A 17,459-nucleotide genomic window follows, 5' to 3' on the forward strand; every position below is an offset into this window, starting at 1 on the left:
GGTCCAAATTTTCTACCCAGGTAGCGCACCCCCTATTACCTACCCTGATACCCGTTATGTTAATTCCTGACATCAAATTTGTAAGAAATGCCAATATGTTCTTCAGCTCGGAGGCACAAATTTCGAGTTTTGCAATATCTTAACCATGTATAAATCTTGAAAGAAAATACAACCTGTTAATCATGAAAGAATAACATGTGACATTGTTTAATCTATTAGTCACATGATCATAACGGGTCCGGGTAGTGAGACGGATACCCGGGTCCAACTCATTACCCACCCGTTCCGGGTATCTGGGTTACCCGTCCCAGCCCTACAGGTAGTTAGGTCTTGAGTGATAAAACTTTATGTTGGCACGTGTAAACCAAACACATCAACTACAACAGGGAAATGGTATACAAGGTTTAGGAAACTGCCTGGATGTATACCCTGCTCAGTACGGGTAAACCGTGTTGGAATGTACAAGATCTATTGAATATCACAATGACACTTAACATAGACATGGGCATAGTTAGTTTGGATTTGAATGAGATGGATGTTGAAGCATATATGTCAAATGCGTTCATTATAGTAATTGCCAGCTTTGTTAGAGAAATGGACTATATTTTGTTTTAAAGTACCGATGTACATATTAACTGTTCTACAGCGGGTTTTATGAAACCATCAATGCAAACACATCAGTTAGTGAGTGAGTGAGTTAAACTTATAGTCACACAGGCAATATGTCAGGTATATCGTGACTAAAACAATTCATTTATTGATAATAGATATATATTAGTTATATATTAGTTATATTATAAAATCTGTCGACAAAGGACAGTAAAAAGACTAGATAATCACAGATTGAGAATTTAAAATAGCACGGAACTTTAAATTTAACCTCTATTATGGACAACACAACATAAACACTGGCTGGAGATCACCAGCATGAGTGAGTGAGTGAGTTAAGATCTTAAGTCACATTGGCAATATTTCAGACATATCGTGAGTATAAACAGGTTTTGAATTCATCATAAATACATGCAAATTATTTAAACCTGTCGACGAAAGACTGTAAAGCCAACTAGAATATCACAGACACAATAAATAAAACTAGTTTCTATCTCTAAAACTGGATTTCAAATTAGGACAATACAATATAATAAACGGGCTATAGATCACCAGCAACCGAAGGTAGATCACCATACTAGGAACCATGGGGACTCACAGTTCTTTTGCTACCTGCATAGACCCTAGCTGGATTTAACCATCCCTTTAGCCGCTGGCGATTGTAGTCAAATTTAGCCATACTTTAAGGTCACAAAAATACTACGTTTAAAAAATATGGTAAGTTTAAACTTACTTGGGATGTTTCGAGACTTACATGCCCTCCCAGGAGGACAATAATTTTACACTACTTCAACCCCCTTCGAAGGTAAAGCCAATGACAATCTCAGTTTGTTGCAAACATATCAGGTTAAACTTATAGACACATGCACAGCAGAAGTAACCAAATGCAAGTTGATAAAAAATCAATTATTCACGTCAAAAATAATTTACACAAAACACATATTTATGGCAGAAATACTTAACCAACCGATGTTTTGCAATCCCAATGTTGCATCATATATTAAACTTTTAGCCTTGTGTACTCACATCTCAGTGGATTGCAGCACGTCTGAACAGTAGCAGGTAACCAGGGAACGCTGAACACAAAAATGCAGTTAAATTAAACAGATCACAGATTACAACTTACAGAACGTCAGCTGTGAGTCTTCCCTTACACGTATGAGGCATATGTTATTTAACGCTAACTTTCGCGTTCTAGTGTCATCTGTACACACCTACCCCCAACCACAAAATAAATAAATAAAACGAGTGAATACAATAAAATAAGTTGCAGATCCAAAATTTGGTATTACAGAACATAATTTTATTTTTATCATTTTATTGCAAACGCATAGTAAATAGCTAAGCTTAAATGTGGACTTGTTTGCCTGATGCAACATCTTTTGGTGTGGCTTGAAGCTATGTGACCGTGTCTCAAACATTCTGAAATGCAGACCACAAAGACTGAAGTTAAAAGATTGGAGGCTGAAGTATGCTCTCTCCCAAGTCTCAACATTAGTTTTCAATGAGGGAATCAACTCTATGCCTAATAGATTAACAGTCCTCCTACTGTTGTGTGTACTATTGGCGTACAAAATTGAAAAAATCAACATAATTGAACTTGTAAATCGTCAAAGTATGCGAAGCACCAAGGTTTTGACCATTCACTCCACTTGTCTCAAATACTTTCTGTGAATGTTATGAAATACAATGGATGTAGCAAGAACTTAAACCTGAAGTTAGGGGCTTGGTGGCATTTGTGCTGGACTCAACACATGTATTCATCTTTGTACGGAGTGCGGGTATTAGAGTAAAAAAGAAGAAGTTGATAGTACTGATGTAAGGTTTTGGCTATTTTATTCCCTCAATTAACGTACAGACTATATGTGGCATAGTCCCACATGTCACTGATACCTAGTGCTTTGATCAAACAGTTCCTGTAGTAATGCTGACATATATGTCACTGAAACCTAGTGCTTTGATCCAACAGTTCCTGTAGTAATGCTGACATATATGTCACTGAAACCTAGTGCTTTGATCCAACAGTTCCTGTAGTAATGCTGACATATATGTCACTGATACCTAGTGCTTTGATCCAACAGTTCCTGTAGTAATGCTGACATATATGTCACTGAAACCTAACCAGTGGGAACAACTGATCGGGTCGGGCAGTCAGACTGTTGAGGTCACCTGGCAGGGACAGACTGTTTTTATTCCAATTTCGATATTTCTGTCCCATTTTGAGCAATTACCACCGACACCACGTACTGACTAAGCCCACTCTGAAAGACATTCAACAATTTCATCCCTTCTTCTGAACAATTTCTAACATATGCTTCGACGTCATCTACATGTAATGATTTTAAAGTTGTGATCCCACGAGGTTGAAGGTTGCTGATAATGATTTAGTCTATATTGGAAAAACTGACGAATGCTGTTATTATCAGCAATAAAGACGTCACCTGTTACTTTACGACCAGCAGGATTTTTTCAGTGCTCTGGGGCTTGGTGTAGCGGAGACTGCAATACGTTCCTATAACTGAACATGAATACATGACACGGTTTATGGATAACAACTTCTTTTTTATTAATATTTTCCACAAAACGTGTCATGTATTTATGTTATCCATAAAACGTGTCATGTACATGTATTCATGTTCGTCCAACTTCTAAACGCCTTTCAAAAACTTTGAGAATGTTACTTGGGTGTAATGCGTCAAATAGCACGAGGTTCCTGAAAATACAGATATCGTTGTACATTTAGCGAAACTGATCATGAAATAGTACGTTTGCGAATTTGTAATAAGGAACATGTGGTCTTTTCCTGATTTACTAGGGGCTCTTTCTGGTTGCCAGACATTTCAGACATGAAGAACAAACCTCACCAATCGATACTGTGGACTCTTACTGTTTATACATTCATCCATGAACAGTGGTGTTTGGGTGTGTTTGGCTTCTATCAGCAACACAGAGTATAGTATTGTCAATTCAACTCATTTAGTCCTTGACAATAAAAACCCTTCAATGAACAATTCAAGGTGACAAGGTTCAAATATTAAGAAAATGCGAACTATATAAACCTTGGTTTCTTGAAATACTGAAATAATTTCTTGGCTTTCCGTCTGTACACTCTGAGTGAAACTGATTTATCAGGACGTGAGCTGTTAACATGGGTATCACTTCACCATCACATCTAACTGAGTACATCACAGTAGATGTTCACTTCGGGAGATTTTACAGCCGCCACAGCAACTATGAACGAACGAGTGTGGTAGGTTGTGGGCGTCTGAAGACCACGGTTGGCTTGTACTGTCCTGTTCTGTCCAGCACTGTCTGTGATCAGATGGTGAAAATGTGTTACGCAGGCAATAGGATGAACAATGCGATCGCGGTAAAAGCATATTTTGCCAAGTGGTCAGGATGAAGTAACACGAGATCAAGTGAGTTTAGGGGCGGTGGGGTAGCCTAGTGGTTAAAGCGTTGGCTCGTCACGCCGAAGACCCGGGTTCGAATCCCCACATGGGCACAATGTGTGAAGCCCATTTCTGGTGTCCCCCGCCGTGATGTTGCTTGAATATTGCTAAAAGCGGCGTAAAACCAAACTCAGTCAGTCAGTCGAGTGAGTTTATTATGGTTTATTATGTTTAATGCTGTTACATCTGGACATCTGTATATTATGTGGGAGCTTGATGTGAGAGAAACAGCAGCGGTGAAAGGACGATAATCAGGGCGAATTTGGGGTTCGAATCCACGACTTAGATAACTTGGCAGCAGGTGCCAGCAATAATGAATAAAAGGAACCCATGAACACTTGGTATTATGATATACACCTATTCATGATACAATCGGAATCGTACAATCGGTCTTAGTATACATTTTCGAATCCCAGTTTCGCCCTAATATGCTATTGCCTAGTCTGTGTGCACAAAACCGTTCAATAACATTCTCGTTGGTAATCCGCTGTGATATTACTTAAATGCTGATTGAAGTGGCTTTAAATGAAACACACTCACTCACTTTTTGGCCCAATTCACAAAGCGATCTTAGCGCTACGATGCCCGTAAGTCATTCACGTCGACATTACCGCTAAGATCGCTTTGTGTCAGTGGGTTCAGATTGGAAGGTCAGGCTCGCTGACTTGGCTGAAACACTTCATTGTACCCCAATGCTCATGACGTCAATCACTGGACTGTCCGGTCCAGACTCGATTATTTTCAGACCGCCGTCATAAAGCTAGAAAATTGCTGAGTGCGGCCTTAAACAACAAACAAACAAATTACTAAGATCTTTGCGCAACAGAGGTTATATTTGAGATTACACTATCAACAGATAGTACAGATTCCTGTACTTTTGAGGATTAGCCTCGCCCGGGATTCGAACCCACGCTGTAAGGGTGAAGCACCTAATAGAGATTGTTGGTACTGTGACAGAAGGTCACATAAGTATTCTGTGCAAATTCATAAACACGCTGATGCGCCATAGGATCTTAAAATAAATCTGAACATGAACGGGAAGCCAATGTAATAATCTTTAGACCCGGTTTATTTCAGTAGACTGTGAAGCCTTAGCCACCTTATGGGCAACTTTGTTCTCGTTTGATGTTCGTTTGTGTTGGTTCGGCAAGGAGACTATTGGCCATCCACATTTGTTTTATGTTTCTCATCTCCAAATAAAAGCAAAAAAAAAGCAAAAATAAAAAAAAAGAAGTTTGCCATCTTCTTTTCAAGCTGGTGACAGAACATGACCCAACTACAGTACCCAGACCATTGAAAGAGGCTTTTCTTATTGTGAAAATCCTTTTTTCTCAATTTTAGACAGTTCATATATCATTAGATATAAGGAAATTATATGAAATCCTGATAGAATGCATGTATTGACTCTCAATTAAATAAGTTATAAAGGCAAGGATTTTATGGATGTCAACTTTTTATCGTGAAGGGTCACGATCATTCACCTGATGAAGGAGTAAGAATATAATTCTAAACGTCGTGACCCTTCACAATAAAGAAGTTGACATCCATAAAATGCTTGCCTTTAGGTGTATCACTTCTAAATGTCCTTCAAAGACTCCAGATAAGTTATGCTACAAACTTTAATAGAGCCTCTTTAAATGTCACATTGGATCAGAATACAACAACAAAATCAGTTCTTCAAAACTGGCACTTTGTTTATTTTTGGAGAGAAGTATCGCTTTTTAATTTTTGGGGCCACGGGTCAAAGGCTGTCGTCCACTGGTAGCACACTGGTTCGGGTACATACTAGTAGTTTGTTTAATGTCCAAGCGCAATACGAATTGACACGATAAAAGATAGCGAGGAAAACGCCATGAAAAATCGGTATATTGTCACGGCATTTCCTACGACAGAACACGACACAGTGTAAGTCTCGGGTGTCATAGCATCTATGAAATAATGAAAAGTCATTTTATATATCAGCCCTTCTGCTATTTCCGACGCAATTCTTCAATTATTGCCGCATTCAGATTTAACAAATAGTTCTCATTCTACCACCAACCTTAATGTAAACAGAATCGGAGACACACCACCAACCAACGGACCTGCATCCCCTGGAAGGCCTATATATCAAATTTGTAATTATTACACATCCCTGACAATTGAAGAAATTTTGTGTAGAATGTAACCTTTAATTATAAATATGAATAGTACGTTTTGATCAGCAGTTCCTCTCACATTTCATTTTGTTTTCAAAGTATGACTCTGACGCATAGTTGATGTACCATACACCTATTATCTAATTAGTCGGCTGCAGCATAAATACCAGTCATCAAATATAGAAATAAAAGATTTAGCCCTTATAAAATGTGCCCATCAGTCAGTGCTGTGCTGTGCAAAAGTTTGACACCATTTAACCTCTAAACATAAGTAGTCATTTACAGAGATAGTCTCAACAAACAACGGATCATTCTGACCCAAGAGGATGTGTATTGTAGAATTACATGACCAATGACTATCTTCTTGTTTTGGTAACATCATGTTGATACAATATTTCATATGACAGACCATATGCTATCTAGTTATAGCTTTATATTGTGCTTTTCATTCAACTGTTCTGAAGAATACTTTAGCGTTATGTCTGTTCGTTAGGAATTAACATAGAAAATGTGTTTAAAATGAAATATGTTTTTGATAACAAATTTGAATTTAACCCCACAATCATTCCATGTAGATATGTGTATGCATTATTCATATTTTTGCAAATTTAACATATAATACTTATTTACAATGACTGAATAAAGTCATGCATGTGTAATGTAATATTAAAGTACACACGCACCATCATACAAAAATATCAGATAAAATTCACGACGAAATTCACACATTGCACAATGTTCAATGCTTTCACAATTCGCGCACCGCTCCCGGCCGTACTGAATTACATGAATGCAGCCTGATCGGCTTAATACGATATAGATTTGAGTACATATGCAATGAAAATACACTACAGGCTTAAAAGTGTGACATTCAGACATCTAGTGCCAGAATTTAATTACCGATTGCAAAACTACAAAACATGACCTGAAAACGATCATCTGATTCCACCGCCTCGCTTCGAATGGCCATTTCGCGATTCATTTATGCAATATAAACAGTCATGGCTATCCCCGGTGTATCATGAAATCACGGAATAAATATTTCAGGACATAACACTTGATATATCATCGGTCAAGGGAAAAGATATACTGTCCATATGCACCAGCGTGAACGTTACCGGTGATGGTGAAGGATATACTGGTTAACTGTCTCTAAGTGTTTAGTAACACGTACAGCTCCCATCGCGCATAAGACATGCGCTGTCAGTTTAAGGTTGGACTGTCCGGATCAGCGCTGCAAGCGGATTAGAGAAGGGAAGATAAATTTAAAAGATCGCTCATTTAGATGCTTGAGAGACGTTCAAAATATTATATTTTTTTTAAAGTTGACTTTTAAGACACATTTTTCGTTTGATCGGGCTGAAATTATTGCTGTCGGCGACATTTTGTAAAATAAAATATTTTTCTTTTTGTTCCGTCGGATGGACAATTTGGGTCGGTCGGGAGGTGAGAAACACAGGCAAATATACGGACGGCTTTGCAGTAATTCAGGCGAGATAGGATGAAAGGATCTGGCTGCAGCGTCGCGGGTAAGAAGGTGACGGGATATGTCTATGTTTCACAAAAGGTGGTAACAAACTCTACAACGTTCAGATACTTGTCTGTCCATGGTGAGGTCTGACTGTAAATACACTCCCAAATTCTTTACAGATTTAGAGCTTATATTTTTCTTCTTCTGCTTCTCTTCTGTATGCCTCTCAATCCTTATTCTGTTCACCACTTGCTTGATCACGTTGTTACAGCCTACACCGAAACGTCGCTCTCGGGGTAATAAAGAAGTTGGCAATCCGTAGATTGTCCTTTCTTACTGTTCCAACTTCTAAATGCCCCTCAAACAAGTGTCAAAAGAAGTCAGGTGCTAGACAGTTATATCCAGTGGTGGAAGAATTAAAAAATAGAAGGGGACGTCAAAGAAAAGCAGTGGCTGTATATAGTATCAAGGTTGAAGAAAATAGTAGGATGACATTCAACTGCAGACAAGGACAACATGTAATGAAAACATGATGATGATGATGATGATGATGGATGAAAATGTAATAATCTCCATTTTCTTAAGTTATTTTTCTAACTGACTGGGCATTCCACATTGCAGCTTGAACTATACTAGATTGCTTCTGTGGGTGAACAAGAAAATTAGGTTACACTTTCTCCAGTGGTAAGCTGACAGTTATTGACTACAGTTTGTGTTACATGTATCTGCCTTTGTTTTCTGCACCCTGCTCTAATGGGCCCTCTATATACCGAGTTGCCAAATGCAGTGATGGACTTCAGAGGCCTGTCAGTGTTTCTTGACTCCACTGCACAGGCCTGGAACATATTTGTCACAAGAAACTGTACACAACTGTATTAGGAACATTGAAAATATCAGCGATAAAGTTTGTGAAAAATAGTTATAGTTATTGCTACATGAAATGTTTTCATTGTTAATCTTGTGAATGAACTTTTTGATTTGAACCAGAGGGAGAGTGTGTTAAAATGTCGGAGAAACACAGGTCTTGTTCGAATTGCACGAAATTTACGAGAAGCACGACGTATTTATATTTTATACATGTATTTACGTTGTACATAATAATGTAAACTTTGAAAGGTCATCCAAAAAGACACTCATCATTTCCACTCAAAGAAGGCTTATGAAATGCGGAAGTCAGAAAACATTACCTACCTCTATTCATTTTTCACAATGCGACTAAAAGAATTTATATGTATATTCATAGTTCTGGAACAAGTTCCACTCAAAGAAGGCTTATGAAATGCGGAAGTCAGAAAACATTACCTACCTCTATTCATTTTTCACAATGCGACTAAAAAGAATTTATATGTATATTCATAGTTCTGGAACAAGTTCCACTCAAAGAAGGCTTATGAAATGCGGAAGTCAGAAAACATTACCTACCTCTATTCATTTTTCACAATGCGACTAAAAGAATTTATATGTATATTCATAGTTCTGGAACAAGTTCCACTCAAAGAAGGCTTATGAAATGCGGAAGTCAGAAAACATTACCTACCTCTATTCATTTTTCACAATGCGACTAAAAGAATTTGTATGTATATTCATAGTTCTGGAACAAGTTCCACTCAAAGAAGGCTTATGAAATGCGGAAGTCAGAAAACATTACCTACCTCTATTCATTTTCACAATGCGACTAAAAGAATTTATATGTATATTCATAGTTCTGGAACAAGTTCCACTCAAAGAAGGCTTATGAAATGCGGAAGTCAGAAAACATTACCTACCTCTATTCATTTTTCACAATGCGACTAAAAGAATTTATATGTATATTCATAGTTCTGGAACAAGTTCCACTCAAAGAAGGCTTATGAAATGCGGAAGTCAGAAAACATTACCTACCTCTATTCATTTTTCACAATGCGACTAAAAGAATTTGTATGTATATTCATAGTTCTGGAACAAGTTCCACTCAAAGAAGGCTTATGAAATGCGGAAGTCAGAAAACATTACCTACCTCTATTCATTTTTCACAATGCGACTAAAAGAATTTATATGTATATTCATAGTTCTGGAACAAGTTCCACTCAAAGAAGGCTTATGAAATGCGGAAGTCAGAAAACATTACCTACCTCTATTCATTTTTCACAATGCGACTAAAAGAATTTTATATGTATATTCATAGTTCTGGAACAAGTTCCACTCAAAGAAGGCTTATGAAATGCGGAAGTCAGAAAACATTACCTACCTCTATTCATTTTTCACAATGCGACTAAAAGAATTTGTATGTATATTCATAGTTCTGGAACAAGTTCCACTCAAAGAAGGCTTATGAAATGCGGAAGTCAGAAAACATTACCTACCTCTATTCATTTTTCACAATGCGACTAAAAGAATTTATATGTATATTCATAGTTCTGGAACAAGTTCCACTCAAAGAAGGCTTATGAAATGCGGAAGTCAGAAAACATTACCTACCTCTATTCATTTTTCACAATGCGACTAAAAGAATTTATATGTATATTCATAGTTCTGGAACAAGTTCCACTCAAAGAAGGCTTATGAAATGCGGAAGTCAGAAAACATTACCTACCTCTATTCATTTTTCACAATGCGACTAAAAATTTATATGTATATTCATAGTTCTGGAACAAGTTCCACTCAAAGAAGGCTTATGAAATGCGGAAGTCAGAAAACATTACCTACCTCTATTCATTTTTCACAATGCGACTAAAAGAATTTATATGTATATTCATAGTTCTGGAACAAGTTCCACTCAAAGAAGGCTTATGAAATGCGGAAGTCAGAAAACATTACCTACCTCTATTCATTTTTTCACAATGCGACTAAAAGAATTTATATGTATATTCATCGTTCTGGAACAAGTTCCACTCAAAGAAGGCTTATGAAATGCAGAAGTCAGAAAACATTACCTACCTCTATTCATTTTTCACAATGCGACTAAAAGAATTTGTATGTATATTCATAGTTCTGGAACAAGTTCCACTCAAAGAAGGCTTATGAAATGCGGAAGTCAGAAAACATTACCTACCTCTATTCATTTTTCACAATGCGACTAAAAGAATTTTATATGTATATTCATCGTTCTGGAACAAGTTCCACTCAAAGAAGGCTTATGAAATGCGGAAGTCAGAAAACATTACCTACCTCTATTCATTTTTCACAATGCGACTAAAAAGAATTTATATGTATATTCATAGTTCTGGAACAAGTTCCACTCAAAGAAGGCTTATGAAATGCAGAAGTCAGAAAACATTACCTACCTCTATTCATTTTTCACAATGCGACTAAAAGAATTTGTATGTATATTCATAGTTCTGGGAACAAGTTCCACTCAAAGAAGGCTTATGAAATGCGGAAGTCAGAAAACATTACCTACCTCTATTCATTTTTTCACAATGCGACTAAAAGAATTTATATGTATATTCATAGTTCTGGAACAAGTTCCACTCAAAGAAGGCTTATGAAATGCGGAAGTCAGAAAACATTACCTACCTCTATTCATTTTCACAATGCGACTAAAAGAATTTATATGTATATTCATAGTTCTGGAACAAGTTCCACTCAAAGAAGGCTTATGAAATGCGGAAGTCAGAAAACATTACCTACCTCTATTCATTTTTCACAATGCGACTAAAAGAATTTATATGTATATTCATCGTTCTGGAACAAGTTCCACTCAAAGAAGGCTTATGAAATGCGGAAGTCAGAAAACATTACCTACCTCTATTCATTTTTCACAATGCGACTAAAAGAATTTGTATGTATATTCATAGTTCTGGAACAAGTTCCACTCAAAGAAGGCTTATGAAATGCGGAAGTCAGAAAACATTACCTACCTCTATTCATTTTTCACAATGCGACTAAAAGAATTTATATGTATATTCATCGTTCTGGAACAAGTTCCACTCAAAGAAGGCTTATGAAATGCGGAAGTCAGAAAACATTACCTACCTCTATTCATTTTTCACAATGCGACTAAAAGAATTTATATGTATATTCATAGTTCTGGAACAAGTTCCACTCAAAGAAGGCTTATGAAATGCAGAAGTCAGAAAACATTACCTACCTCTATTCATTTTTCACAATGCGACTAAAAAGAATTTGTATGTATATTCATAGTTCTGGAACAAGTTCCACTCAAAGAAGGCTTATGAAATGCGGAAGTCAGAAAACATTACCTACCTCTATTCATTTTTTCACAATGCGACTAAAAGATTTTATATGTATATTCATCGTTCTGGAACAAGTTCCACTCAAAGAAGGCTTATGAAATGCGGAAGTCAGAAAACATTACCTACCTCTATTCATTTTTCACAATGCGACTAAAAGAATTTATATGTATATTCATAGTTCTGGAACAAGTTCCACTCAAAGAAGGCTTATGAAATGCAGAAGTCAGAAAACATTACCTACCTCTATTCATTTTTCACAATGCGACTAAAAGAATTTGTATGTATATTCATAGTTCTGGAACAAGTTCCACTCAAAGAAGGCTTATGAAATGCGGAAGTCAGAAAACATTACCTACCTCTATTCATTTTTCACAATGCGACTAAAAGAATTTATATGTATATTCATAGTTCTGGAACAAGTTCCACTCAAAGAAGGCTTATGAAATGCAGAAGTCAGAAAACATTACCTACCTCTATTCATTTTTCACAATGCGACTAAAAGAATTTATATGTATATTCATAGTTCTGGAACAAGTTCCACTCAAAGAAGGCTTATGAAATGCAGAAGTCAGAAAACATTACCTACCTCTATTCATTTTTCACAATGCGACTAAAAGAATTTATATGTATATTCATAGTTCTGGAACAAGTTCCACTCAAAGAAGGCTTATAAAATGCGGAAGTCAGAAAACATTACCTACCTCTATTCATTTTTCACAATGCGACTAAAAGAATTTGTATGTATATTCATAGTTCTGGAACAAGTTCCACTCAAAGAAGGCTTATGAAATGTAGAAGTCAGAAAACATTACCTACCTCTATTCATTTTTCACAATGCGACTAAAAGAATTTGTATGTATATTCATAGTTCTGGAACAAGTTCCACTCAAAGAAGGCTTATGAAATGCGGAAGTCAGAAAACATTACCTACCTCTATTCATTTTTCACAATGCGACTAAAAGAATTTGTATGTATATTCATAGTTCTGGAACAAGTTCCACTCAAAGAAGGCTTATGAAATGCGGAAGTCAGAAAACATTACCTACCTCTATTCATTTTTCACAATGCGACTAAAAGAATTTGTATGTATATTCATAGTTCTGGAACAAGTTCCACTCAAAGAAGGCTTATGAAATGCAGAAGTCAGAAAACATTACCTACCTCTATTCATTTTTCACAATGCGACTAAAAGAATTTATATGTATATTCATAGTTCTGGAACAAGTTCCACTCAAAGAAGGCTTATGAAATGCAGAAGTCAGAAAACATTACCTACCTCTATTCATTTTCACAATGCGACTAAAAGAATTTGTATGTATATTCATAGTTCTGGAACAAGTTCCACTCAAAGAAGGCTTATGAAATGCAGAAGTCAGAAAACATTACCTACCTCTATTCATTTTTCACAATGCGACTAAAAGAATTTATATGTATATTCATAGTTCTGGAACAAGTTCCACTCAAAGAAGGCTTATGAAATGCAGAAGTCAGAAAACATTACCTACCTCTATTCATTTTTCACAATGCGACTAAAAGAATTTGTATGTATATTCATAGTTCTGGAACAAGTTCCACTCAAAGAAGGCTTATGAAATGCAGAAGTCAGAAAACATTACCTACCTCTATTCATTTTTCACAATGCGACTAAAAGAATTTATATGTATATTCATAGTTCTGGAACAAGTTCCACTCAAAGAAGGCTTATGAAATGCAGAAGTCAGAAAACATTACCTACCTCTATTCATTTTCACAATGCGACTAAAAGAATTTATATGTATATTCATAGTTCTGGAACAAGTTCCACTCAAAGAAGGCTTATGAAATGCAGAAGTCAGAAAACATTACCTACCTCTATTCATTTTTCACAATGCGACTAAAAGAATTTATATGTATATTCATAGTTCTGGAACAAGTTCCACTCAAAGAAGGCTTATGAAATGCAGAAGTCAGAAAACATTACCTACCTCTATTCATTTTTCACAATGCGACTAAAAGAATTTATATGTATATTCATAGTTCTGGAACAAGTTCCACTCAAAGAAGGCTTATGAAATGCAGAAGTCAGAAAACATTACCTACCTCTATTTATTTTTCACAATGCGACTAAAAGAATTTATATGTATATTCATAGTTCTGGAACAAGTTCCACTCAAAGAAGGCTTATGGAATGCAGAAGTCAGAAAACATTACCTACCTCTATTCATTTTTCACAATGCGACTAAAAGAATTTATATGTATATTCATAGTTCTGGAACAAGTTCCACTCAAAGAAGGCTTATGAAATGTAGAAGTCAGAAAACATTACCTACCTCTATTCATTTTTCACAATGCGACTAAAAGAATTTATATGTATATTCATCGCTCTAGAACAAGTTCGCCTCGGGGAAAACAATAGATTCAGAGCTATATGAAGGCTCCAGTCTGATAACTCGCAGCATGACGTTGCTATTCGATTCAACATCCACAGAGATACTTATGGCGATGTTTTCAGCAAAATAATCAACTTGATTTAAACAGTATTTTATTTACCGAAAGACAGAATAATAAATGCAAAAGGAAACACGGATAAGCAAACAGGCTGCATCAGCCTATATACCTGGTTCTCCTAAACATAAACTTATAATGAATGAGTTTATATATACATTTGTGGAAATACAGAAAATGCACATACAAATGTTTTCATAATTCAATCATTTCAAACTAAATACAGCATATGGTGGTACTACACTTTATGAAAAACTGTTGGTATCATTCAAGGAATTATAAACAGATTTTTATCATCAATTCGTTTTCATACTGAGACAAAGATTCATCGCCGTTTAGAATAGCATGTAAACCTATTATAATATTATTTTGAAAGAAGCACTTGTTAAATCTGAATCTATCATGTAAAGGAAACCGCAGGATAGCAATCAACTTATAAGCTGTTCTCACAGTGGCAGTCCACCAGTAACGACCGACTGATTCGATTCACGTACATCCGACACAGGATCCAGCCAGTAACTGTTACTCTACACGTCATATCAGCGGAAGACGTGCAACACCTTGGTCAGTTCCGACGCCAAAATTTCGACGTCAACGTCTCCAATGGAGCAAGCAACACTTGCGATGGGGATAACGCGTTGTTCGAGTTGTACAGTAGTATCTCAATCAGAACAATGTTAATGTTTACCCCAGCCAGCAAAATCCCCTGATTTGTCACCCACTGAACAGGTCTGCAATGAAATGGAGGGACGTCCACGACGTCATCCGAATCCTCCAACAACGCTACAGGAACTCCGCCAAATCCTTCCTCTGATGTATATAGAATGATCTTCCCCAGGACTTTAATCAATGAAGCGGAGGCGTTTCTCCTGCCTCAATGAGGCCCAAGACACTTGCTACTGTATGTGAAACCCCTCGAGAATTGTCTCTCTTCCTCGTATGCCTGGTGCGCTGTTTTTATGGACTGTAGATTGTTACCATACCTTGAAACATTTGTTTTTTCCATGTATAATGTCATTTCATTCGCGACAGTAAAGGTTTATCACTGATTCTGTTTGCTGGTCGCGAGTCACAATACATTTTCCCTTGAGTACATAGGTATACTTGGTCTGATTTCACTGTTTTCGATGAATATTCAGAAATGCGCACAGAGATTGCTCCAAGGTGTATTTCCACTGTGTGTGTGAGAGAGCGAGTGTGTGTGTGTGTGTGTGTGTGTCTATGTGTGTGAAGAGAGTAAATAACACAAAAATGAATATGCATCCTCCATATTATATAAATATTAAAGTTGATAGAACCGTAACAAATAAAAGATATTGTCAGCTGAACCAAAGTTCAAGATAAGTCCATTTGTTTGGTAAGTTCCCTTATTTTCCCGGGAAATCCATTCTCATTAAAAGGTCTCATTGGCTGAATGATACGGTCACCGTCATCTTCCTTTGTTAAACTCAGCAAACAGAGCAATCATTTTGTCAAATATATGTAACCCTAATTGCAGACTCCCCAACCTTTTTTATTGAGCTATTCACGTGGGTTTGACTTTGCACAAGTCCCCGATGTTTTGCATTTCTGATTTACCGAAGTATTTCCCTATTTGGACCTGCATCATTGGTTCCCGTTCTTTTTTTCATTTGAACAATTAACTAACCTTTGCAGGCGTGTATGGCGGATGGGCAAGGATACTCTCCCTGTTTCACGAACTTCTGGTGTTGTCACTATTTGATAGTGATTCATAACCACATGCTCATGATAAGAAGCGTACAATCGGTTCTGCTGTCAGAACAGATTCTTATTCGACAAGAAAAGAGATTTGTAGCGTTAATCATATTACACACTGTTGAGAAATGATCCAGTTGATTATGATCACGGCAACTGATTCAGGAGAATGACGTGACTTTGTTTATACACGCTCGATGATAGCTGTAGGCATTTGCTGGCTCTGTTAAAAGTGGAACCAGTCTGATTTTGGGGCATGTTTCGTCATAACCAATGTTTGTTTGATGTAAGGTGTTATAATTAGCTCGTAATATAGGCCGGGAAAGATCCGCCTAAAACAATGGCGCCGTGGTCCCAATTACTGCTATTGATTGAAACAAAGAACGGAACGATTAACAATGTTGGCTGTAAGAAAGGACACTGCTCTCAACATTGTGTTGCATATAGAAACAGAAGCGACAAACCCTTTCCACATTCATAAGAAATCTCTGCCAAAAGCAGAGCTGATTGTACAATTATGACTTCATCATGAGCAGATATTTGTTTCAGTAGTATTACAGCTACCTTATTAACAAGGGCGAAACAATAACTAGGGTTAGAGTGAATTCAGTTGTAATGAAAAGGATCATGGCGACACTTGACTAACAAACTGTTAACGTTACCTGCAGGTGTTCCTCAAACCCTTTGATGTTTATTGATTGTCTGAGGTGATGTAGATATCTCACTGCCACACATACACCTCTGGCGGCCCTAGGCTGTTTAATACACAAATCAAAGTAAAGTCTAGCCACTTCTTTAACTTAAATATTTCATATCCATTAACCTAACAATATTTCGACCATTTAACGCTTGAAAGAATTTCTTATTTAGCAACCAACTAACCTGGACTATGAATCTGAATAATGGACTTTCATATACACACTGTCATATAACCCATATGGCAAATCTGATTACAGCAAGGTTTACTCAAGACTGACTAAAGCTCATTGTAAAAGCAACAAAACCTTTTCCTTAATCATACGAAATCCCGAGCCCTTGATGTTTTCATTTCGTCAGCCATGTTGCTCAGCTTTCCATGACTGATCTACAACGACCTCAGTCGACCTCGGGCAAACGTCGCCAGCCCGTGAAGGACTACTTATAAACTAGAACAATTATACACACATTTGCATCCTAAAAAATACCGTCAATATTTATCCATGAGTACCTATCACCTGTCAAGTATATGTACATGCATTTTATAAATCATCAAAGTCATTGTATGCTTAGATATCTTACATACCTCATCTAAGTTATTGCATGCGTAAATACCCAATACGTCTTAGCAGTCATGTATCTCAACAAAGCCATTTCTATGGTGAATACATCTGTGATCTGAAGAAAAAACAGTGGAACAGGTCGCGTAAACGCACCA

This window comes from Haliotis rubra, unplaced genomic scaffold (genome assembly GCF_003918875.1).
Source record: "Haliotis rubra isolate DU_JTF1 unplaced genomic scaffold, ASM391887v1 Scf1017, whole genome shotgun sequence".
NCBI lineage: Eukaryota > Metazoa > Mollusca > Gastropoda > Lepetellida > Haliotidae > Haliotis > Haliotis rubra.